Genomic DNA, 25,690 nt, shown 5'->3' with positions numbered 1-25,690 from the left:
GTAAATAAATGCTTACCTCGTTTAGGTCTGGCAATAACGGTTCTAGGGCCGTCTCCGAAAATCACAAAAAAAAAAATTGGCCCTGTTCGAGATAAAAATTTGGGCCCTGTTCGCAAATCTTCATATAATATAAACTCATCAATCATTCAATCAAATATATAAATACAACGATAATTGTTATGAAATTAATAAAACAAATTAACAAAAATAGTGTAGCAAAAATGATCAAGTATCGAACCTACTTACTAAGCGAACAGTGTGGTTCTCCTAGCGTTTTTTGAAGCAAAGCTCTCGATCAACTCATTGTAATCCATAGTATCTAATATTTCACTTTCAATAGATATGGCCGGATAGGTGTTTGTATTTAGGAACGGGGGGCATATTTTCTAAATATTAAACAAAAACATTCATTCAATCACACGAAGTCTAAACATACATAATATATCTAAAGTATTAAACATCAAACAAAGTTACTAAACATTAGCATTTAGGTTATAATTTTGAAAAAACTATAATTTTGAAAACTTTTGGGTTATAATTTTGAAAAACTTTTGTTTATTAGTCACTTGGGTCTTGGGGCTAGGCTTGTTAATTGGGGTTATAAAACTTTGGGTCTTTTAAGCAGGCCCTTATTTATAAAACTTTTAATTGGGTTTTAAAATTCTTATAAACAAGCCCTTATTTATAAAAACATCCAAACTTTTTAAGATTGACCATTGGGCCTTTTAAGCATGCCCTTATTTATAAAACTTTTAATTGGGTTTTAAACTTGTTATACAAAGCCCCTTATTTATAAAAACATCCAGATCTATCTATACTTTCTATAAAAGGAGAAATCCCAATGACATAAGAAAAGCTGATGTGTCAGCAGGAGAGGCTGTCCAACAAGGCTTTTCTTATGTCATTATTACATCATAAAGCCTAATATATAAATCACTTTAAAATAGATTTAATTTGATTTCAAACCACTGCCTTGTGTATTCAAATGTTAAAGGTCTGGCCCACATTCCAAAGGGTAAACCACTGCCCTTCTATAAGAAAGTAGCAGATGCTTCCATTGGCAAACGTATACCTAGCAGCAGATATTTTGAAATTGCGGGTAATTTGAAATTCATAATGTATGGGGATATGTAATTTTCAATTAATGCATGTCACTCACTCAATTCTGTCAATCATCTTCTTATATAAATGTGTTCTCTACTTTTGTATTTTCAAACCACATTTCTAATGTATCTCTCCCTCAACTCCCTTCTTCTCAATACTCGGCATTTGTTCATAAAGGATAACAGAAAACTGAAGCTCTCTTTGTCCCACTTTCAGAAAAAAAATTTGGGGATATGTGGTTTGCCTTGATCATGGTAATGTGATATATATGATTATGTTTGTTTTTGTTTTTGATTTTGATTTTTACTAAAGTTTTGTTAGCTGAGTTATGACTAAATGATGATTGTGAATGATCTGCTGTAGATGATGATGATGATGATTGTTCTACGGTTGTTTCCAGTGTCATTGTTTCAACATCATTTAAAGTATGTGTTTTTTGCTACTCCAGTTTTGAAATTTTGAATTTTTAATTTTGAAGTAATATACTCTAATTCTCGCTTTATATTTCAGTCTAATAACAATTGTTTGAAATTCATACAATCTGCTGCGGGTTATTATAGGTTTGTATTAAAAGAAGCATAAAGTTAAATTAAACACAAAGAAAGATTATTAAATGTACATTTAAAATAATTTTTTCTTATGACTAAATGATGATTATATATGATTTTGTGCAGATGATGATGATGTAGAACCCGCAGTAGTTCCTACTAAACGCAAGAAAGGATCTGCTACTGCTGTAAGATAAGATTTTATCTTACTAGAGTAATGGTCTTTCCTGCCTTTTTTGTATTAAAAGAAGCATAAAGTTTGGTTTAAAGCAGCTCTTTATGAACAAAGTTAAGGATTGAGTATGTGAGGACAGGGCTACTCTTCAACAGCTGAAGAAGTGTTTTCATGTACTGCATCTTGGTCTGTTCACTAGAGACCAGGTTTCTAGAAACCTGATTTGGATGCATTGAGTACTTCCGTGGAGTTCATGGCGATTGTTGAAGATATACATTGATGGAGTTTAAAGCTAAAAGCACTAAATTTGAACTGTTAGGTTCGTAAATTTCTTGGTGGTGTTGTTAGATTTTAAAGTTTCGTTGTAATTTTAAGCTGAATAAGTATTATTATGTAATTTTTAATATCATCTGATTATTGCATATCGATACTTTTGATGTAGAAGTGAAATTGTATCTGAGTTTAATTAGATTATGTTGATGTTGTATCAATTTCTATTAGTGTATAGATCTGTCAAAGTTAAAGTTTGCCAAAAGAGAATATCTGCTCTAAATCATCATCTGCTGATCTAACGGCTGTTTGACTTGCTACTGGTGCCAACATCTGTTGTTGCCTAATAGAGCTTTTCGAAGAACTTCCTCCTCTCAATTGCTAAACATCTGTTGTTGCCAACACCTGTTTGACTTGCTACTGTTGCGAATAGGAGAGGCTTTAACAGATGTTCGCAATATCTTTGTATTCCAAATGAATAGATTTTTTATCTGAGTTTTGACTAAATGATGATTGCTGATGTGTCAATTTTTTATCTGAGTTAAAATACATTTAATTTCAAACTACTGCTCTATATTTAAAGGTCAAAGGTCTGGCCCACATTCAAGAGTGCAAACTACTGCCCATAGCCAAGAAAGTATAGCTTAGCAGATGTTTCCTTTGGCAAACATATACCATAGCAGTGGTTTTGAAATTGCCGGTAATTTCAAATTCAAAATGCCTGGGGTTATGTAGTTTGCAATTAATGCACGTCACTCAATCACTTCTGTCTTATGGTAAAGGCGTCTTATAGGTAAATGAATAGGTTAATTGTAATTATAATAACGTGTTTAATTTTATATTTTTCCCATGGAAATGTATTAAAAGCCTAACGACTGTCGCATCATATTCTTTCGTCTGACGATGTATTTAGTCATAACCGTCTTCATTGGGTATATAAAATACATTGGGCAGAGGTTTTGATCATTACCGTTTTCATCCATCTACTCACTCATCTTCAAAAGTTTTTTGTTTATCAATATCATTACAATTTCTTTTACTTTCAAAGACGCATTGCTTCACTACAAAATGGAAAAAATTGGGTTTAAAGTGATTGTTGACGAGATTTTCACAAGACTCTCTGCAGAAGATATTGGCCGTTTCAAATGTCTTTCCAAGAATTTTTATAGGGAATTGTCAAGTCATGTATTTCAGATGATGCATGCTCTCCGAAGTGAAGATTCAATACAAAAGAAACTACTCTCCTTTAAAGACACGTCAATTGTCGTTGACGACGTAGTTGCTGGTAATTTGGATGTTGTTAGAAGCAAAACCTTAAGTTTTCCTAACAATGTCCACCCTAGCTTCTTACGTATTCTATCGTCATTTAATGGTTTGTTGTTAGTTTGCAATGAAGGGATTTGCTGTCAGCTGATTCTTTGGAATCCAACTACCAGGCGCTATAAGGTTTTGTGTGATGTCTGCTTCAATTACAATCATGATCGAAACTCTGATACTGGTGGCATTTATTTTGATCAGTTCAATGATCTGAAAGTGTTGAACATCAGATGTTACCGTAATGTAACTGCTGCTCGTGTTTACTCACGACGTCGTGAGTCATGGAAAATTTCGGTAGCGTAAACAATTATGGTTCAAGTGGTTATTCATGGTCTACAGGAGTTTATGCTGATAAAACCATATATTTTATGGTTTCAAATTATTGGTATCCACTAGGTGAGAGGAACATCGTTGCTTTTGATGTTCTGAGTGAGACTTTCAGAATGCTTTGTTTCCAGAGAGTATTGTAGTCAATTCTTGCCAAGGGCATTTTTTGACCATCGCAAAGAGGTTGCATTTGATTGTTATTGGAAAGTCTGCTGAGCTAACTGCTGATTTGCTCAGATATGAAGAAGAAGGCTGGATGAAGGTGTTTGTTTTCAATAATCCTCGTGTAGTTGATTATGTAGATAGGCGCCAAAGGACTAATATAATTGAAGACAACAAGTGGCTGATAACAAGCATCTGGGGAGATATGATTGAAGTTGATCTAAGCAATGAACTTCTGAAATACCTCCAACATGTTGACAACTACAATGGTCCGAAAGGAGCTTTACTTATCGAGACTACTGTTTCACCAATTGATTAGGAAATAGGATCCTGTATTTTATTGAATGCTATTTGCTGTTTTGGCAGTTGTATTTTTTATATAATTAGTTGTGTAAAAATTATTAATCATGTTTGTTATTTAAATTACGTAAATGAATATTTATGTTTGAGAGTGTAAAAGCTTGTAATATTGGCAAAGGTCTGTTTAAATGATCAAAGCTCTGTTATTGGGAACAGATGTTTCAAAATAAAACAGTGGTTGATACATCTGTTGACTTGGGTCAACAGATGGATGAACTTTGTATGCTGTTTCGCCCATTGATTTGGAATTAGGATGCTGTATTCTATTGATTGTTGTTTGCTGTTTGCTGTTTTGAACTTTGTTTATTATATACTTACCTCTGTTTGACACTTGTAGTTTTTATATAATTAGTTGTGTTAAAATTATTAACCATGTTTGTTATTTAAATTAAGTAAATAAATATTTAGGTTTGAGAGTGTAAAAGCTTGTAATATTGGTAAAGGTATGTTTAAATGATCAAAGCTCTATTATTAGGAACAGATGTTTGAAAATAAAACAGTGGTTGATACATCTGTTGACTTTGGTCAACAGATGGATGAAAACAGATGTTTGGAACTACTGTTAAGAAAATTGTGGTTGAAACCGCTATTTGGTTAAAATGGTGGTTTAAAACCACTGTTGGGTTAAAATAGTGTTTTGTGGAGGTTGAAGGGGATTGAAACGACTGTTGGGTCAAAATATAGTTTTTTTTGGTGAAGGAACATGCTTGAACTACTGTTTATATAATGACTGTTGTTAAAGCTCAGTGTTTTAACCCACTGATAGGCTATCCACTGATAGTTATAGTCAGCTACTGTTTTCATTTTCATCACTGTAAACTACTGATATTGATTCATCAGTGGTTTCCTAACAACTGTCATCCATTATTCATCAGAGGTTGTCACGTGGACAGTAATTAGCCGTCGGATCTTTTGTAACCGCTGCCACGTCAGCATTCACTTTTTCCACCTATAAAACCCTGATCAAAACCCCAAACAGAGTTTTGACTGTCGAGTCGAATTCAAAATTCCTTTCAAAAGCAGTTTTCACCAAATTCTCTCAAATCACTCATCTTCTTCCTTTGTTCTTAACTACCTTTGATTTATCATGGATCTTCCATTTAAAACCCGTCATAACTACGTGTGTACACTTCCAAAAATAAGTCAAAACACAGGTTTTCATTCCATGATTGATGCACTTTCATCTTCAAAGTACAAAGCTTTGTTGACCTGCAATGAAACCATCTACCTAGATACCCAACGAGAGTTCTGGAAAAATGCAAAGCTTGAAACTAAGGACAAAAAGACCTTAGCTATTACTTCATCAATAAGGGGAATTCCAGTGGTCATCACACCTCAAACCATTTCAGAGGTTTTTGAAATCAATGATCTTACACTGTCCCTTGTCACCATTCCAAACCCTGTTATAATATCTTCAGTTCAACCCTTCAATCAAAACACTGCCATTGACCCTGCAGGAGTACAATATCATCTAGATCTTCCAGAAGTCAAGGAGGAAATCAAATCCTTCTACTCTTAATATGATCCTGGAAAGAGGAAACTCCCATTTGTTCAAGGTTATCCTTTGCCAAGAAATATAGAAGAATATCTCAAAATAAAGGCCCCAAAAGCAGAGGATATATCTAAAAGAGATACAGATGGAAAGTCTAACAAAGAGATTCAAATAAATTATCAATACCTGCTCACCAAAGTTAGAACTTTAGAGCAGTTCTCAAAAGTCCATTGTCAGAAATTATCAGAAAAAGATGATGAAAACATGAGAAATGACTATCTTGAATACATAATGGCATACAAGAAGTACAGGGCAGAAAGTATCAATACAAAGAATGGACCATTAGTGAACTGCAAGAGGAGACAGCCATAATTCAAAAGATGATTCAAGACAAGGTAAAGCAAACTCCTTCAGTTTGGGCAAATTACAAGAAAAATGTACCAGAAAGGACCTTGAAACTGAAAAGAATGAAAGAAGAGCTGATAACTGCTGATTATGGGTCAAGGAACCACGTTACAAGGTGGAGAGAAGAAAAGGTGTTAGCTACCTACAAAAAGTTGCAAGAGTTAAGGAAGAGAGATCACACTGCTCCTAAAAAGCCTGATTATCCGGAAGCAGTGGTTCCAGTCAAACAACAAAAATTGCCAATCAGGAGACCCACTGCTCCGCATGCTAGCATCCTTTATCAAAGAAGGAAAGAAAAGCAGATGGATGAATTAACAAAAGAAGACAAGGCTCAAGAAGAATACATCATCAAAATGGTTCTTTAGACATTTATGGAAGAAAAACAAGACTCAGCACAATCTAAACTTTAAGTTTTTATACTCTAAACTTTAAATATTTATCGACTGACTTATTTATTTAATTTATTTATAAGTCTATATAAATATAACTATACTCATCGTTTATATTTGTTATGCATGGTTTTCTAAGAAACGACCCGTGTTTGCACACGAGTCTTACCACTAATCTACTATAATAAAAGAAACCAATTTTTGGACACGTGTCATTCATTGAATGTTTCCTCAAATTTATACTTATCTTATATTAACTAAATAATTAATAAATTAATATTAAATCTTATCATACTTTAATAAAATATTATCCTCAAATCTAAATTGTTAATATATTCATAAAACAAATACCTCTCTTTCCTACTTATCTTATATTAAATAAATAAATAATAAATCAATATTAAATGTTATCCTAATTTAATAAAAATATAACGTTTTTTATTATTTGGTATACAAACTTATATTTATTCAACTCGTGTAAAACGCGGGGTTTTTAATTAACTTTTTTTTATTATATACTATACAAAGTTACATTTATATAAACCATGTAATACACGAAGTTTTTAAAAATATAACTTTTTTTATATTATTTGATAGATTTTTCAACCCGACTATACACGAGTTTTTTAAAGATACGACGTTTTTAGTATTTAATATACAAATTACATTTATTTAATCTGTGTAATACACATGGTTTTTAAAGATATAACTTTTTTTAGATCTATTCAACACATGTAATATACGGGGTTTTTAAGGATGTAATTTTTTTTATCATTTGGTAGATTTATTCAACCCGATTATACACGGGTTTTTTAAAGATACGACGTTTTTAGTATTTAGTATACAAAATTACATTTATTTAATCTGTGTAATGCACATGGTTTTTAAAGATATAACTTTTTTATTATTTGATATATAAAATTACATTTGTTTAACCCGTACAATATACGAGTTTCATAAAGATATAACTTTTTATTATTTAATATATAAAATTACATTTATTCAACCCGTGTAATACACGGGGTTCTAACCAAGTTATATATATATATATATATATATATATATATATATATATATATATATATATATATATATATATATATATATATATATATATATATATATATATAGGGTTAGGATCATGTGAGAAGCACTAGGCTAATTGAGAAAGTTGAGAAGAATTCTGGACCACACATTTTTTCAAAGCTTTTCGTAATATACATATATGTATAGTTTAAAATTGACTATATACATATGTGTATAAGTCATATACATATATGTATATAGTCAAGTTTAAACTATACATATGCGTATATTACGAAGAGCTTATGAAATGTGTGGTCCAGAATGCTTCTCAAGTTTCTTAAATAGGGTGGACTTCTCTTAGGATCCCTACCCTATATATATATATATATATATATAACTTAAAATTTTTTCGGGCCCTATTCTGATTTGGGCCCGGATCGCAGGCCCACTCTGCACATGCTTTTGGCCGGCCTTGAACGGTTCCTTGGGATAAGAACGAATGCCAGACACGACCTTCTCTGCGTGATCATCATTCACTCTTCCCTCGTAAGAATCGGGGATGTCAGACCCCTCCCTAAAACAACAGTGTGGTAAGTATTTCGTAAACAAAACAACAAAACAAGTGAATAAATAGTATAACAGATTGTTTTCCGAAACAAACGTGCTCGTGTTGCATTATAATTCGCCAAAAACATAGTTGCTGTCAAACCAAGACATCACTAAAGTTCTCATGTTGGAAATTGAAAGGATTAATTGTTGAGTTGTTTGACGAAAGAATGAAACGATGAAATGAATTGTTGTTTCTTCATCGTTTAAAAGGGAGAAAGAATGTCAAAACCAATCATTCGTTTTTGCTCTATACGACTCGTATAGCTCTATACGAGTCATATAGGGCCGACATATTCATCACATCCATTAACTTTTGTCACTATCGACTGACCTCGTACTATCTCATACCATATACAAGTCATATAGCTCTATACAACTCGTATAGGGTTAACATGTGACAAATGTGATAGACTTTGTCTGACTTTGGGATTTGTAATTACCCTATACAAGTCATATATCTATAGGACTCGTACATAGGGTGTCAAAATAAAAATTTTGGATGTTCAAATTATATGAGCTATGCTAATGTCGTAAATAAAGTCACCACAAAAATAGTTCTAACGTAACTTTAATATTGGGTATCAAATTCTGTCATGTATAGTCAAAACTTTTGATAATAGTACACATGCCTAGCACACACGAATATCTTAATCTTATCCTTAAGTATCTCTTTTATTTTATTGACCTTTATTTCAAGGTAAGATATATATATATATGCCGACTATATTCACATATGGTATTAAAATTCACTTAATATGTTCTTACCTTTTATACTCTTGAAATATTCATATTCATGCTATTTTTCAACGAAAATGGAATCTAAGCGTGTGAATGTGAAGATTGTCCTAGTTAGAGGAGTCGTTGCATTGTAGATGCATAATGGAGTATTTAAGTATATATCTCAAACGTCATATAAATAGTTTGTCCTTTTGCGTTAAGATATAAACCATATTAAAATTTCGAAATAATTTTGCAAAGAGATGTTCTTCGAACCCTGGTCTCCATATTTTCAGAGGCTATCCTAATAATTTACAAGAAATGATGAACTAATTGTTAGAAATTTTAGTGAAAATGAGTTTTTCACTAAATATTTTGGACATCAATAATATTTATATATGTGTTGTATAAATAATTATTTATGGTTTGTGTTCAAACTATGTCCAAATAGAGCTAAGATGAATGAGATATCGAAGCTTGAAGTTGTATGTTTGGAACAAACAAAGATGAATAAAATGGATTAGTTTTGTCAACTTGTCCCACATAGGTGGGATAACAAAACTTAAAGTGGTTTATGAGGAGGAGCACTCCTTGTAATTGTTTCCTTAAGACAAACACTAGTGGGGACCAAAGGGTGCGCCGCACCCGCACTTATGCGCGAGTATGGATGGCACATGACCAGGTGACGTCCTGGTATGCGTAGTGGCATCCGGGTGGCGCATGAGTATGGATGGCGCATGACCAGGTGGCGTCCTGGTATGCGTAATGGCATCCGTGTGGCGCGCAAGAATAGATGACGCATGACCAGGTGGCGTCCTGGTATGCGCATAAGTAATATGTGTGGCGCGCGGCTCCATGTAGCGTGATGCATGGACTGCCAACTCGGTTCAGACGCGCACGTAGTACTAGTTGGACAGTAGCCGTGATGCGGGTCCGCCTACGCGCATGCGCGACCAGGAGAACTAGTCAACCACTAGTGAGTTAATGTCTAAATGGTCTCAACTCATTTAATTCTGTCATGAATGAAAATGAGCGTTTCGAGTTGACAACTTTAATCCATTTGATTGAACCTTAATATTGTATGTTACAATATTAAATATCTTGTTTAGTACAATATTAATAAGAAACTAAAACCTATTGATTACAAGGTTTTATATCTTGTTTAATTATCTAACTTATGACAATATTGATTGGGTTTTAATTAGCTCTTTATGTGTATGACTATAAAAGAATGAGGACTCATTCTAAAGATAGATGAGAGATATACACAGAAAGAAGGTTCTTTTGTTCCATGGAAATTTAGAGAGGAGCACTCTCTAAATTATCCTTTTATCAACTTCATCATTTTCCTATTTTTATGAACACCAATTTATACCCGGTGTAATATCAGGCGCGAGTGTCATCTCCGGCAGTACAGCTACTGCTTCGGTTGTTGTATCCTGGAAACAGACCATCTGAGAGGAGGCGCGGAATCTGTTTTAAGGACCCCATGTCTAACACGATCCTCCATCAAAACCTTCAACGATAGTTTGTTCATTCTTGCAGCGGAGGTTCGTACAAGACGATGCGGTTGAAGTTCTTCCAAAGACGCTGGCTTGAATCAAGATTGGTACAATTGTATTATTTTTATGTTCGTTTATTGAGTTCTTGTAACCGGTATTGTACTAGTCGAATTTCCCACAAATAACGATAGTCTCGTTATTATTTATTATTTATTTTGTAATATATTTAATAAAAAGTAAACCTAGTTCCTACAATCTTAAAACAGACTTTCGTGAAGATTGTTGCTACAATCTTAAATCCCTTCTCTACGAGGATTTAGGTTCACGAAAGTTAAAATATTTAATGATATTTTTGTTAAAATCTTGAAAATATTTTTTGGGAAATTTTTATTTAGTACAATGAGTCGGATTAATTTTATGATTGGAGTACAATCTTTAATCCGAATACCGGGTTGCAAAACGATCGTTTTGATTCAAGTTTTGGAGTTTCATGGCTTGTGTTCGTGTTTTGTTAAACCGAACCATATACAAAATAATATGTATTTCAATATGTTTTTGAAATACTAAATTTTCTAATGAGCATATTAGGAAATTTTATTTTGTAACCCCTTACAAATGTTTTTGTAAGGTTTAAATTCTTAATAAAAAGCTTTTAGGAACCATAATTGATATATTAATGTTGGTTTTTAAAAGCCTTGAAATTGATTTATTTTCTAATGAGAATTTTAGAAAGAAATTATTTTATAAAATAACTAGTTTTAATATCTTCTAACTAGCGTGTTAGAAACGTTGTTGAAAGAATAACGACATTAAAACTTTTTATATCTCTAACGAGCGTGTTAGAATTATATAGAATGATAAGTTTTAATATCATCTTTTATATCTAATGAGCGTATTAGATACGATGATTGTGTAAAACTAACTTGTTAAAAGACGATTAGATTTTCTAACGAGCATGCTAGAAAATATACGTTTAGATTTTCTAACGAGCGTGTTAGAAAATATTATTATTTCAAATAATTACCGACGAGCGTGTTGGAGACAATTATTTTGGATAATAAACCTTGTAACGGTTTCGTCTAAACTATTAAATTTCTAACGAGCGAGTTAGAAACGGATTTTTTCCACATACGTTTAAACGATTTTATTTGTTTATTTCTAATGAGCGTATTAGAAATAGTTTATATTTTTTTATAAACTTCGAAACAAATTTTGTAATTGATTATTTCTAAGGAGCATGTTAGAAACAATTTAAAGAGTTTGATAGTTGTTTATTCTCTAACGAGCGTGTTAGAAATGATTTAACGACTTTTTCAATTGTTTATTTCTAACAAGCGGGTTAGAAAACGTTTATTTTATATAAACCAAAAACGGCTTATGGCAATAAATAATCATCTAATTTTCTAATTGGCGTATTAGAATTAGTTTATCTTGTAACCAACTATTTTAACGATTTGCAATCATTAATTTCTAACGAGCGGGTTAGAACCGGGTTAACTATGATAAACTATTTAAGATGATTTGTAATCGTTTTATATATTTTCTAACGAGCGTGTTAGAAAATATTTGTGTTCAGTTCTAACGAGCGTGTTAGAAAACGTTCATTTAAAATAAAAGTGAATAATTGTATTCGTTTTATTTCTAACGAGCGCATTAGAACCGGTTTACTTTATAAAAACCTAATATTTTGAATGTTTATTCAACATTTAAATTCTAATTAGCATATTAGAATTGGTTATCATACAAACCACTCTTTTTAACGATTGATAATCGTTATTATCTAAACAGCTGTTAGAAATGGTTTGAATATGATAAACCATTTATTAAAACGATATGTATTCGTTTTATTTTCAAACGAGCGAGTTTGAAATTGTTTTATTTATTAAACTATTATAAGGTTTATTGTCTTGATTTGTAATCAAAACATAAATATATAGTTTAATATTAAAACACTTGCAAAAACGAGAAATGTTTTGAACGAATAAAACATGTCTTTGCGAAGTATACTTCCACGAGAAGTATAACGTCTTGAACCATAGAATAGTCTTGGAGAGACTATTTTGTGAAAAACAACTCGATGTTGTTTTAGACATAATAAGTTGCTTAACTACTTGCGAGTAGTTAATTGTAAACAATTTTATACTTTGGACAACTTGTGATTATTCAAGTTTAGAGTTCCAAGATGAGGGAGTACCTCAAAACATGACACCGAACGAAATAATTGCGTTTATTTCGGTAAAAAGTGTTGAAGATGATAACACTTTGGCTTTTGATGTTTAGATATCATTGGTGTATCCGTTATTTCGGATTACTAATAAGTTTTCAAAAGGATACACATTTTGATACAAAGTGTAAAAAGTAATTTACACAAACACAACGAGCGGGTTGTGATCATGACTTATGTAATAAGTCACAAATCAAACATCAAATGTATAACGGGGTCGTGAGAAACGTGGTGTATGGTTTGAGATGAAATGCACGAAAACGAGATATGTCATCTAATGTTGAGAGTATCAACATGGAAATGCACATGTAAGTTTCAAAGAATCTAACATATGAAAGGAATATATGTTATTATTGTAAATGAGTTTAATAAATTTAGCAAATTTATTAACAGAATTTTACAATAGTGATGGACTTGTAGATGCTTCTACTACCATCAATGTTGTTTAAACTATGTGGAGGTTTGGTCCTAAATTTGGGAGAGTATCCCAATACATGGTATGAATGAAACAATAACGTAAATGTATATATCACTATAGGCATACGTGAATGCTTTGTTGTTGAGAGTCAATCTAATTGGTTATATCTCAAGACTTAAGTGATTTTATACAAAGATTTTTCATCAAAGTGACTTGGATTAAGACTTACGTTTAAGTCTTTAGAAAGTCAATGGTGAACCATTAGAGATAAAAAGGCAAACGAGTTATGATCCTAATGGATGGAGTTAACTATGGTTTTGAGGCCTTCCTAAAAACTGATGGTTTTGGAATGGTGAAATAAAATTTCATTATTGTGTCTAAACTAAGAAACGAATGTTCGGAAGAGATAGTGCGTTATCTCTTAAGGTTGTGAAGAATCAGAATGATGCATCTTCTGTTCAGATGCTAGAGTATTGTGGTCTAAAGCATGCTAGACTAATACTTGTTAATTTATATGCTCGACGGAGATTAAATTAACTTTAAACATTCAAAATATGTGATGACACAAGAACGAATTTTGTGCTAAACAAAACTATAAATATAACTTCATTAAAATGCAAGTAATGTGGGGGAGGAGGCCATTTAAGAAACAAACCCTTTAGGGTATGTGGAAATGGTAGTTGAGAAGCTTTCTCAAACTCGAAATGAAAGGGAGAACCTTTCATCACCCCATTTGGATGTTATCCAGTTACACTTAAATGTGGGGGTGACTTGCATTTGAATGTGGAAATGGTAGTTGAGAAGTTTTCTCAAACTCGAAATGAAAGGGAGAACCTTTCATCGCCCCATTTGGATGCTATCCAATTACACTTAAATGTGGGGGGTGACTTGCATACATTGCAAACACATGACCAAGTGGAGTACACAATGGTTATATGGAGTTAATCGAGTAGATTGGACTCGAACGCCAATTGGTTAGATTCAAAATCTAGTAAGATGTCAGTCATGACACACCAAAGGCATGGTGAAAACGTGTCTAGCCATGAATTGAGTTTCATGTCATTCTAAAGACAAGGTACATAACTGGATCCAGGTTGAGATCACGAGTTATAAGTCTTATGAATCGACTAAAAGGCAAAAGTGACTAGCGAGTCAAGAAACACGTTAGAACAACTGATCTCAATTTAAATTGTCGTTGGTGACTTAGCGAAGTCAAAGATAATTTTGGATCCAACAACCAGTGGGTTGATAAGAGATCAGGTTGTGGAATGGGACTAAAGCCATGGAAAAAGGGACATGAGGGAAACCTAACCTAGTTGACTGGAGATCCTAAGATCTAGGTTCAATAGGCCAACTTAATCATGAACCGAGTGGTAGTCACTGTGGGGGCATAGCTAATATATATGTTTATATATAAGCTAGTTTATATGTTCATATATCCCTCTAAAACTATAAAAGGGTGTTTAAATACGTCCTAGTCCATTCCTATAATATCCAGTGACATTGTTGTGAGGCTAAGCATACTATGTGGTTAAATGATTCGTGTAAATCATAATGAACCATAATGCTTTTAATGATTTAAAGGGAAATCACCTATGTTGGAGAGAAGTGTGGTCGCTTCGAATGGAATTAGGGCATAATTCCTAGAGCTCTCGCAGAACCAGGAAAGTGCTCCATGACCATTATTGGAGACATACATGAGGAGATGGCCCGGCTAGGGAAAGTATTGTGTGAATGTATATTGTCGTTTACACAAATAGGGGGTTGTTCAAGGACATCACGTCTACAAAACCCTAGTAGGCTAAGTATGCTTCACAAAGGAAGGTTCAAAGGCTACACCTACCTATCCTACAATACTCGACTGTCGAGTTTTCATCGGGGAATTTTGTGTGTTTTAATCGATCTCCATTCATGTGGGGGATTGTTGAAAATTATAGTGAAAATGAGTTTTCACTAAATATTTTAGACATCAATAATATTTATATATGTGTTGTATAAATAATTATTTATGGTTTGTGTTCAAACTATGTCCAAATAGAGCTAAGATGAATGAGATATCGAAGCTTGAAGTTGTATGTTTGGAACAAACAAATATGAATAAATGGATTAGTTTTGTCAACTTGTCCCACATAGGTGGGATGACAAAACTTAAAGTGGTTTATGAGGAGGAGCACTCCTTGTAATTGTTTCCTTAAGGTAAACACTAGTGGGGGCTAAAGGGTGCGCCGCACCCGCACTTATGCGCGAGTATGGATGGCGCATGACCAGGTGGCGTCCTGGTATGCGTAGTGACATCCGGGTGGCGCATGAGTATGGATGGCGCATGACCAGGTGGCGTCCTGGTATGCGTAATGGCATCCGTGTGGCGCGCAAGAATAGATGACGCATGACCAGGTGGCGGGTATGCGCATAAGTAATATGTGTGGCGCGCGGCTCCATGTAGCGTGATGCATGGACTGCCAACTCGGTTCAGACGCGCACGCAGTACTAGTTGGACAGTAGCCGTGATGCGGGTCCGCCTACGCGCATGCGCGACCAGGAGAACTAGTCAACCACTAGTGAGTTAATGTCTAAATGGTCTCAACTCATTTAATTCTGTCATGAATGAAAATAAGCGTTTCGAGTTGACCACTTTAATCCATTTGATTGAACCTTAATATTGTATGTTACAATATTAAATATCTTGTTTAGTACAAGATTAATAAGAAATTAAAACCTATTGATTACAAGGTTTAATATCTTGTTTAATTGTCTAACTTATGACAATATTGATTGGGTTTTAATTAGCTCTTTATGTGTATGACTATAAAAGAATGAGGACTCATTCTAAAGATAGATGAGAGATATACACAGAAAGAAGGTTCTTTTGTTCCATGGAAATTTAGAGAGGAGCACTCTCTAAATTATCCTTTTATCAACTTCATCATCTTCCTATTTTTATGAACACCAATTTATACCCGGTGTAATCTCGGGCGCGAGTGTCATCTCCGGCAGTAGAGCTACTGCTTCGGTTGTTGTATCTTGGAAACAGACCGTCTGAGAGGAGGCGCGGAATCTGTTTTAAGGGCCCCGTGTCTAACACGATCCTCAACCAATACCTTCAACGATAGTTTGTTCATTCTTGTAGCAAAGGTTCGTAGAAGACGATGCGGTTGAAGTTCTTCCAAAGACGCTGGCTTGAATCAAGATTGGTACAATTGTATTATTTTTATGGTCGTTTATTGAGTTCTTGTAACCGGTATTGTACTAGTCGAATTTCCCATAAATAACGAGAGTCTCGTTATTATTTATTATTTATTTTGTAATATATTTAATAAAAAGTGAACCTAGTTCCTACACTAGTTTGGTTTCAAGAAATGCCTAGTCAATCATATTGGTGTATAGCACATTGGTATTGGTTGTTTGTGTACAGTGGCGAAGCTTGAGATTTCCGACCAGGGGTCGAAAACGTATATGCCAAAAAATTTCTATAAAACAGGGGGTCGGAAACGTATATACCCAAAAATTTCGGGGGGTCGGCCGCCCCCTCCCGCCTCCACTATGTTGCGCCCCTGTTCATGTACCAAAAACAATGAAGAACCATCTAGTGTTGTTCCATCTATGGTGGACTAATTGTTCCTAAGAATGACCTGCATTTCGGCTTATTACCAACAATGATCTTGCCCGTTTGCCTGTTTATAGCAATGCTCATTCCTACATGGACGTTGTTCCAAATGATTGCTTTTTTTCTCTGTCTTCTTTATGTTTCTGCTCCTAAGGTCTTGCGTAGTGGGGCGCGGCCAAGGGCCATAGCGCCGCTATGGCGCCGCCCACACCGCCCCCACCGGCGCTATGAACAAAAAAAAACAAATGGCGCGATGTGTATAGCGGCGCGAGATGGTGGTGATGATTTCTCCATTTTCCACTTTGGTCCCTGCATTTTACACTTTGGTCCCTATATTAAAACACTTTGGTCCCTGCATTTTACACTTTGGTCCCTGCATTTTATACTTTGGTTATGATGAGTTAGGGGCTTTATGACTACGGGCTCTAGTGACATAAAGCCCCATAAAGCCCCGGGGTGACGTGGCATGCCACATGGCGCATAACGCCCCTTTGAGGGCTTTATGACTACACATGGCCTAACAATGTTCCTTCTTTTGATGCATATTGTGAACATTGTTCTAATATTAGTGCCTTTTTTCTAACAATGCTCAATGCATTATGAATGTTTCAAAAGTTTTTTGTCCTTCTAATTCTGTTGTTCCAAAAAATCTGAAACCTAAAAACTTCACTCTTAGACCGCCCGTAGTGGGGCGGTTTTTTTTTTTTTTAATTTTCAAAAATAACGCTCTATGACGCCCCGGTAGCCGTTACACCCGGCGTTACCGGGCGTTATTTTCGAAGCGTTTTAATTAAAACGCTTAAAATTTATGGGGGGGGGCGAGATTTGTACCGTTGACAAACCGTCATATTTATTATTTTTTTTTAATTTGAAATATTACCCACTATATATATATCAACCCACATTCTCACATTTTTTATAAAAAAAAACCCACTTTCTCTCCCACTTTCTTCTAATTTTTATAAAAAAAAAACCCCACTTCCTCCTATTATTTATACAATCATGCATCCATACCGACCCCCTTTTGGTGTCCCCGCAAGACCCACGAACCTGAACACAACCCAACCGCAAAACCCGTATAACCTTCAAGACATGGACCCGAGCTTTTTAACGTACGCGGCTTACTTGAGTGGCGCCCCTCCGTTTGTGCCTCCCACTTTCGGCTATGGTCAAGCGGGCGGGTCTCAACCGTCACAACCCGAATCCGAACCCGATATCGATGTCGTGCCGGAGACGCAACCCGAACCGGTGCAAGATAAATCGAAACGCGGCAAAAGGTCGCATAAGAAGAAAGAAAAAGACGAATATCGGCGTACAAAAAATATCATTAAATGGACGAAGGAAGAGGAATTCACGTTGACTCGGGCGTGGCTCGACATTTCGGAGGACGAAGAAACCAGTAACTATTTTATATATATATATATATAGAGGATCGCTAAAATGAAAACCACCTCTAGTTGTAAAAACCATGAGAACCACTTTATGGCCCTTAGATCAACTAGATGGATGGATGTGATTAAAAGTAGTTAATATTAATATTAAAAGCTTTTTGTCTTATTATGTCTTTAATATTATAATCCAAAAGGGTATTTAAGTAAAATAACTCTGTTTTGTCTTTTTATATATATTAATTTTAAATTACCTTTTTTGTCCTATTCATTAATTACTTTTTATTACTTTTATTTTTTAAACATAATTTCTTTATTAAAAACATTTTTAAATTCAGATTTTTTTTAAAAGATTTTTATACTTTTTACAATTTAAGTTTTACGTTAAACTTTTTACGTTTTTTTGACGCGCCGTTTTTAACGCCGTTTTTTAACGCGCTGTTTCTTTTACGCGCCGTTTTTTTACGTAACGCGCCGTTTTTTTTTCGCGCCGTTTTTTACGCGCCGTTTTTTTTTAAGCGTAACACGCCGTTTTTAGGGCCACAAAGCATTTAAGCGTAACGCGCCGTTTTTTTTACGCGCCGTTTTTCACGCGCCGTTTTTTTAAGCGTAACGCGCCGTTTTACGGGCCACAAAGCATTTAAGCGTAACGCGCCGTTTTTTTTACGCGCCGTTTTTCACGCGCCGTTTTTTACGCGCCGTTTTTACGCGCCGTTTTTTTAAGGCGTCGTTTTTCTCAATCGGCGTTTTTTTAACACGCCGTTTCTAACGCGCCATTTTTAACGCGCCGTTTTTTAACGCGCCGTTCTCAATCGGCGTTTTTTTAAACGCGCCGTTTTTAACGCATCGATTTGTTAACGCGCCGTTTCTTAACGCCGTTTTTCACGCGCCGTTTTTTAAAGGCGTCGTTTTTCTCAATCGGCGTTTTATTAACGCGCCGTTTTTTAACGCCGTTTTTTACGCGCCGTTTTTTTAAGTCGTCGTTTTTCTCAGTCGGCGTTTTTTTAACGCGCGGTTTTTTACAAGTTTTTTACGCGCCGTTTTTCTGAAGTTTTTTAACGCGCCGTTTTTTTCAAGCGTCGTTTTTTTAAGCGCACCGTTTTCCACGTTTTTTAACGCGCCAAATTTTTTACACGCTTTTTACACGCCGTTTTAACGCGCCGTTTTCCAAAGTTTTTTAATGCGCCGTTTTTTTGAAGTTTTTTAACGCGCCGATTTTCCGAAGTTTTTTAACGCGCCGTTTTTTTACGCGTTTTTACACGCCGTTTTTTCAAGCGTCGTTTTTTTAAAACGCGCCGTTTCTACACGTTTTTTAATGCGTCGTTTTTTACACGTCGTTTTAAACGCATCGTTTTTTCACTTTTTTTAACGCGTCCCTTTTTGTACACTTTTTACGCTTTGCGTTAAAAATTTAAATTTTTTACGTTTTACGTTAAACTTTTTACGTTTTACGTAAAACTTTTTACGTTTTACGAAAAAAAATTTACGTTTTACGTTTTACGTAAAACTTTTTACGTTTTACGAAAAACTTACGAAAAAGTTTACGTAAAACTTACGAAAAAAATTTACGAAAAACTTACGAAAAAGTTTACCCAAAACTTACGAAAAACTTTTTACGTTTTACGTTTCACGTAAAACTTACGAAAAAATTTACGTAACACTTTTTACGCTTCACGATTTTACGTTTAACGATAAAAAGTTTACGGTTTACGTTAACAAGTTTACGGTTTAATTTTTTTTTTTTTACAAAAACGTTTTTATGCAAAACCGAACGCAACAGAAAATCGTCGTTTTTTACGTTAAATTTTTTACGTTTTAACGCGCCGTTTTTTTACGTTTTACGTTAAAATTTTTCGTTTTAACGCGCCGTTTTTTTACGTTTTACGTCAAAAAAGTTTACGTTCTACGATAAAAAAGTTTACGGTTTACGTTTTACGTAAACTTTTTACGTTTTACGTTTCACGTAAAACTTATTATGTGTTTAATATTTTAATTCAAAAGGGTAGTATAGTAAAATTACTCTATTTTGTCTTTTTATCTTTATTATTTTTTTATTACTTTTTTGTTTTATTATATTACTTTTTATTTTTTAAAAAGAATTTTTTTATAAAAAACATTTTTAAATTCAAATTTTTTGAACAAGACAAAAACTTTTACGCGCCGGTTTTTGCACACCGGGTTTTTTAACGCGCCGTTTTTTCACAAGTCGTTTTTACGACCGGGTTTTTAAGTGCCATTTTTTATGCTCGGTTTTACGCATCGTTTTTTGTCGTGCCGTTTTTTACGTCACGTTTTTACAAGCCGTTTTTACACCCCATTTTTTACGTCCCGTTTTAGCGTCCCGTCTTTATGTCCCGTTTTTACACGCCGTTTATACGGCCCATTTTACGCGTCGTTTTTACGACCGGGTTTTTACGTACGGTTTTTTATTCCCGGCTTTACACAAATGTTCTCTAGCGCGTCGTGTTTTACGTCCCGTTTTTACGCGCCGTTTTTTTGCCCCGTTATTTACGTCCCGTTTTTACACGCCATTTTTACGTCCCGTTTCAAGCGTCGTTTTTTACACTTTTTTTAACGCGCCGTTTTATACACGTTTTTTTTACACGCCGTTTTTTACACGTTTTTTTACACATCGTTTTAACGCGCCGTTTTATTACACTTTTTACGTTTTACGTTAAACTATTTAAACTTTTTACGTTTTAAGTTTTACGTTAAACTTTTTACGTTTTACGTTAAAATTTTTACGTTTTACGTTTTACGTAAAACCTTTTACGTTTTACGTTAAAATTTTTAGGTTTTACGTTTTACGTAAAACTTTTTACGTTTTACATTAAAAAGTTTACGGTTTAGCTTTTTTTTTACAAAAATATTTTTACGCAAAAACGAATGCAACCAGAAATCGCAAACTCGGGAGGTGTCTCAGATATATTGACATCATCATCGACTCGACTATGGGGGAAAATAAAAAATTAGCAACATCAAAACATAGTGTGTTTGGAAAAAAAAATATCAAACTAATTCGTTCATCGATGATTTCAATCTCCGTCAATCACAACACGAGAACATCAAATCCACATAAATCTAAACTGAAGATTGCAATTATGTTGATTGAAAAAGCAGGAATAAAAAAGAGTACAGTGGAAACCTCAAAAAAATCTAACGAAAAAACCCCACAGCTACATTGACAGATCCAAAAGAGTACAGTACAAACCTCAAAAAAATTACGTTAAAATTTTTACGTTTTACGTTTTAAGTTTACGTTTTACGTTAAAAAGTAAAACGTAAACTTTTACGTTTTACGTTAAAAAGTTTACGTTTTACGTTTTAACTTTACGTTAAAAAGTTTACGTTTTACGTAAAATTTTTATATTTTTTATCCTCACACAGCCACCACCTCCGACACCGACGACACCACCACTCACACAATTATCAATAAACCGGCAGTTTGACCGTTGACTGGCTGTTGACCGGCAGTTTCGTTCCACATGAACAGTCAATCTATCAAAATCAATAGCAGAACAAAAGGTCAAACCAACAACAAACTCACAAAACAAAATGTCAAACAAGATAAAATTACCTCAACAACAATCTGATCCTCAGACGCCAAACACTCCCTGGGTATTTCAAAACTTGACAACGAAAACTGCTTCGACACAACACAACATCAAAGTAAATCAACCTAGAACTCGGTACATCAACCCGAATCTCCTTAACCGGAAACCACAAAAACAAATCCTGAGCCGAAATACCCAATAACCCACCGATTTACCCATAACTCATATTCCCAGAAACATTCTGATCATAATGCAACTCATCTTCAAACATAGCATCACAAGCTTGATCCAAATGCACCTCGAACCGGCCCGATTCATCGTATTCAAAGTCGGTCACACCTTCGGGTAGTAACCCAATTGGCAGCCCATTCAACTGCAGGAGTTCATATATAGTTGTGGGTTGATCAGAAGTTCAACTGCAGGAGTTCATAACCCGATTGGCAGCCCATTCAGCTGCCTGATTCATCGTATTCAAATACACTTACCGCCATGACCGGACCCGAACACCACCGTTACTCGGTTTAACCACTGTTAACCACCACATAACTCCAAGTTCAACCCTGTTCATCTCACCTTCCTCGTCACCACTGTAATCCACTGCTAACCGGCGGCTGGAGAATGTCTCTGCCGCCGACAACCACCACCCACCACACACACCATAAAATCATCACAATCTTCTCTCTCAATCAAAATCATCGCCTCCTGATGCGCAGAACCCTAACCATCACACCTTTCTCCGCCACCGCTGCTAACACCAAGAACTACAACAACCTTAAACCACCAAACCCCAACGCCACCACCACCAACACCGCCGACCCCACCTCTACCCCACACCCCCACTACCAATCAGTCACAAAACCACCGTCGGACCACCCCACCACTGCCATTCAGCCTCCACTGTGCACCACCAAACAACCACTGCCGTCCACCACCCACCGTTGAACCATCTATGGATCTTGATTTTGTATGAGAGATAGAAGAATTGTGATGTTTTTAAAAAGGTGGAGAGAGAGACAAAGGATTTCAAATATGGATCTGGATTTTGAAAAGTTGGAGAGAGACAAAAGAGCACTGTGATTATAAATGAGGAGAGAGGTTGTGAATTGACATATGGTGGTAAATGACTAAACTACCCTTTTGAGTGGCATAATCTGATTGGTTGAGAGTGGTTCTCGCGGTTCTTACAACTGGGGGTGGTTCTTATTTTAGCGGCTCCCATATATATATATATATATATATATATATATATATATTATTTTACTTATTTTATTACTTTATTTTTTAATACAACTTATAATTTTTTTTTAATTTGTAGCAAACTTTCAAACGGACCCCGTTTTTTGGGATAGGGTTCGTGCACTCTTTTTTAGCACGTGGGGTCAAGGCGAACATCGGGACAAAGATTCCATTTCTAGCAAATGGACCGACATTAACAACAAGTCTCACGCGTTCCAAGAAGTTTACCAACGTAACTACGATACTCGTCCGAACCGTGAAAGTGACGTCGGGGATTTAACGAGGACTTTGGAGGAGTTCGAGAGGACAAAATGCCCTTTCACGTACTATAAGTGTTGGGAGCTACTACGAAAAAGTCCAAAGTGGGCGCTAGTTAATCCAATGACGTCTAGTAGTAGACGTCGAGCTAAAAGGTCAAAAACATCATCCTCCGTTGACCCGTCAACTCCGACATCGGATGCCCGCAATGTTGATTTAAATGAGGCGGTGGACGTTGACGAGGCAATTCAAGAAGAGTTGGTCCGACCCACCGGTAGAAGAAAGGGAACCGGGAAAAAAACGGTCGAGTCGTCTTCCGATCTCGAGTTAAAGGAAGATTTCGAGTAGATGAACCCTCGTCTCCAAGACATTCGCGACCTCGGCCACCAACGTTATGAGATTATGAAAGAACGAGTGGCCGAAACCAAAAAGTTTAACGAGATGTAAGAGGCGAGGCAAATGGAAAAGGACATTGAGTTTTTGTCCAAACCTATCGACCACCTACAAGGCGATGCGTTGATCCTTGCGCAAATGCGTCGCCAAAAAATTAGAGAAAAATATGGACTCTAGATTATGTTCCTTTTTTTTTTACTTTATTTTATTTTTTCGGGTTTTTTTTCTGTTTTTTTAATTTATGTTTTTTTTTCAATTTTTTTTAATTTCAAGTAGTGTAATTTTTTTTTAAATTAATGAAGTTTTTTATGTTTTAAATTAAAAAAAAATAATTGTGAAATGATTGAATGGGCATTATTGGCATAATGCCCCACTACGCCACTTTTGCTATAATGCCCCAACACTAACTAGGATGCCATGTGTCGGATAATGCCCCATGGTGGGGGCATTATACCAACTTTCCACTACACATGGTCTTAGGCTGCAAGGTATGGAATGGAGTCCCTAGGGGTTATATTGTGCCACATCATCACCACATAGAAAAGGGAGTTCTATTGTATATTCTCAATAACACTCGGTATATGGGTTAAATCCCTCCAATATTTCTTTAAAATATTTCTTTTCTTCTATATTTAAATTAGAAATACAAAAGAGGTTGATCCTTATTTAAGTGTATGGTTGTAGAGATAAATGACTTTGAATGCGCTCAAAGATCTAGGAAGTTGATTCCAGTCAGCAACAAAAACTAATGGTTTAAAAGAGTCAAAGACAACTAAGAAAAAAATAAATGTGATTTTAAGTTGAAACCTATAATTTGGCTTCATATTCATTTTATCAAACAAAAAACCAAAGAAAAAAATAATTACAATAATGTATAGTTGTATACATCAACTACATTTTGAATGGTAAGACCATCACCAATTGAAGTGTTTTTAGATGGTATTTTTTAGTGTTAATGTGGCATCTGCCCAATCAATGAGAGCATTTCTCTCACTTGCCCTTCTCATAAACATATTTTTTCTCTCTCTTCTCTCTCCTTTCTCCTTTCTCCTCTCTACACTCACATAATTTACACCCATCCATTTTTTCTTTCCTCACCAACATCTTCACACCCATCCTCTCTCCTCCACCTTACACTCTCTCTCCTTCACATCACTTTCTCTCTCCCTAAAAACATCAATATTTTCTCTTATTGTGGATGCTCTAAGTTCCTTAAGGAAAAACACAAGAAAAAAATATAACACCAAAATAAAAATGTTTTGCTAAGACTATGGGGTATGGGGTGGGGGTTTAGGCGTGGGTTGGGGGAAAACGCCCAAGCCACCATGGGTGGGCTTGGGTTGGGGCGTGGCCCTTGGGGCTTGGGTTTCAAGCCGGACGTGGGGCGGGTCTAGGAAGCTGACATGGTGGGCTGTGAATGGCCAAACCAAACTAGCCGTTGGCATAGCCTTTGGGGGCTATTTAAAAAAAAAAAATTCCTTTATAAATACCTTACCATATTTATCATTTTTCTCAGACAATATCAAACACATAAAACACAATCTTGCCATGAGTTCTTCAAGTTATACTGAATCGTCATCATCATCTGACGATTGTGCGGAAATATTTCTACAAACGATCGCGACGGTGGTGAAAGCTATCGTGGAAAACGAAAAGGAGGAGGAAGAGACTCAACAACCTAAACGCAGGAGAAGGTACATCGCTCGTGAACAGTACACCGCTAACGATTTGTTGGTAAGCGATTACTTCTCAGCGGAACCTAAGTATGATGAAAAAATGTTTAGGCGTCGTTTTCTATGAGTAGAAACTTATTTTTAAGGATATCTAGAGATCTTGAGGAGAAGTATGTTTATTTCCAACAAAAACCCGATGTAGTCGGACAATTATGATTTAGTACGTGGCAAAAGGTCACGACCGCACTTAGGCAGTTAGCGTACGGCAATAGTTCGGACATTATGGATGACTGTTTAAAAATGTCTGCACGTGTAGCTAGAGAAAGTCTTCACAACTTTTGTTCGTGTATTCTAGAACTTTATAGGAAAAGGTATTTGAGAAAGCCCTCGCTCAGTGACATGCAACAATTATTGGAACATCACGCAGATTATCATGGGCTACCCGGGATGCTAGGTAGTTTAGATTGTATGAAATGGGCTTGGGAACTTTGTCCTACCCAATGGCAAGGCGCTCATACAAGTGGATTTCATGGGATGCC

General features: G+C 35.3%; 1 pseudogene; it reads right to left on the bottom strand.

Annotated features, from left to right (window-relative positions):
• The window catches only part of LOC110876285, a 32,297-nt pseudogene extending 10,215 nt beyond the window's left edge, over positions 1-22,082 (bottom strand).
• Positions 22,083-25,690: the final 3,608 nt, after the last annotated feature.

The sequence above is a fragment of the Helianthus annuus genome, chromosome 9 (assembly GCF_002127325.2).
Source record: "Helianthus annuus cultivar XRQ/B chromosome 9, HanXRQr2.0-SUNRISE, whole genome shotgun sequence".
In the NCBI taxonomy this organism is placed as follows: Eukaryota; Viridiplantae; Streptophyta; class Magnoliopsida; order Asterales; family Asteraceae; genus Helianthus; species Helianthus annuus.
The sequence above is the reverse complement of the archived record's forward strand: the minus strand, read 5'-3'. Positions and strand labels throughout refer to the sequence as shown.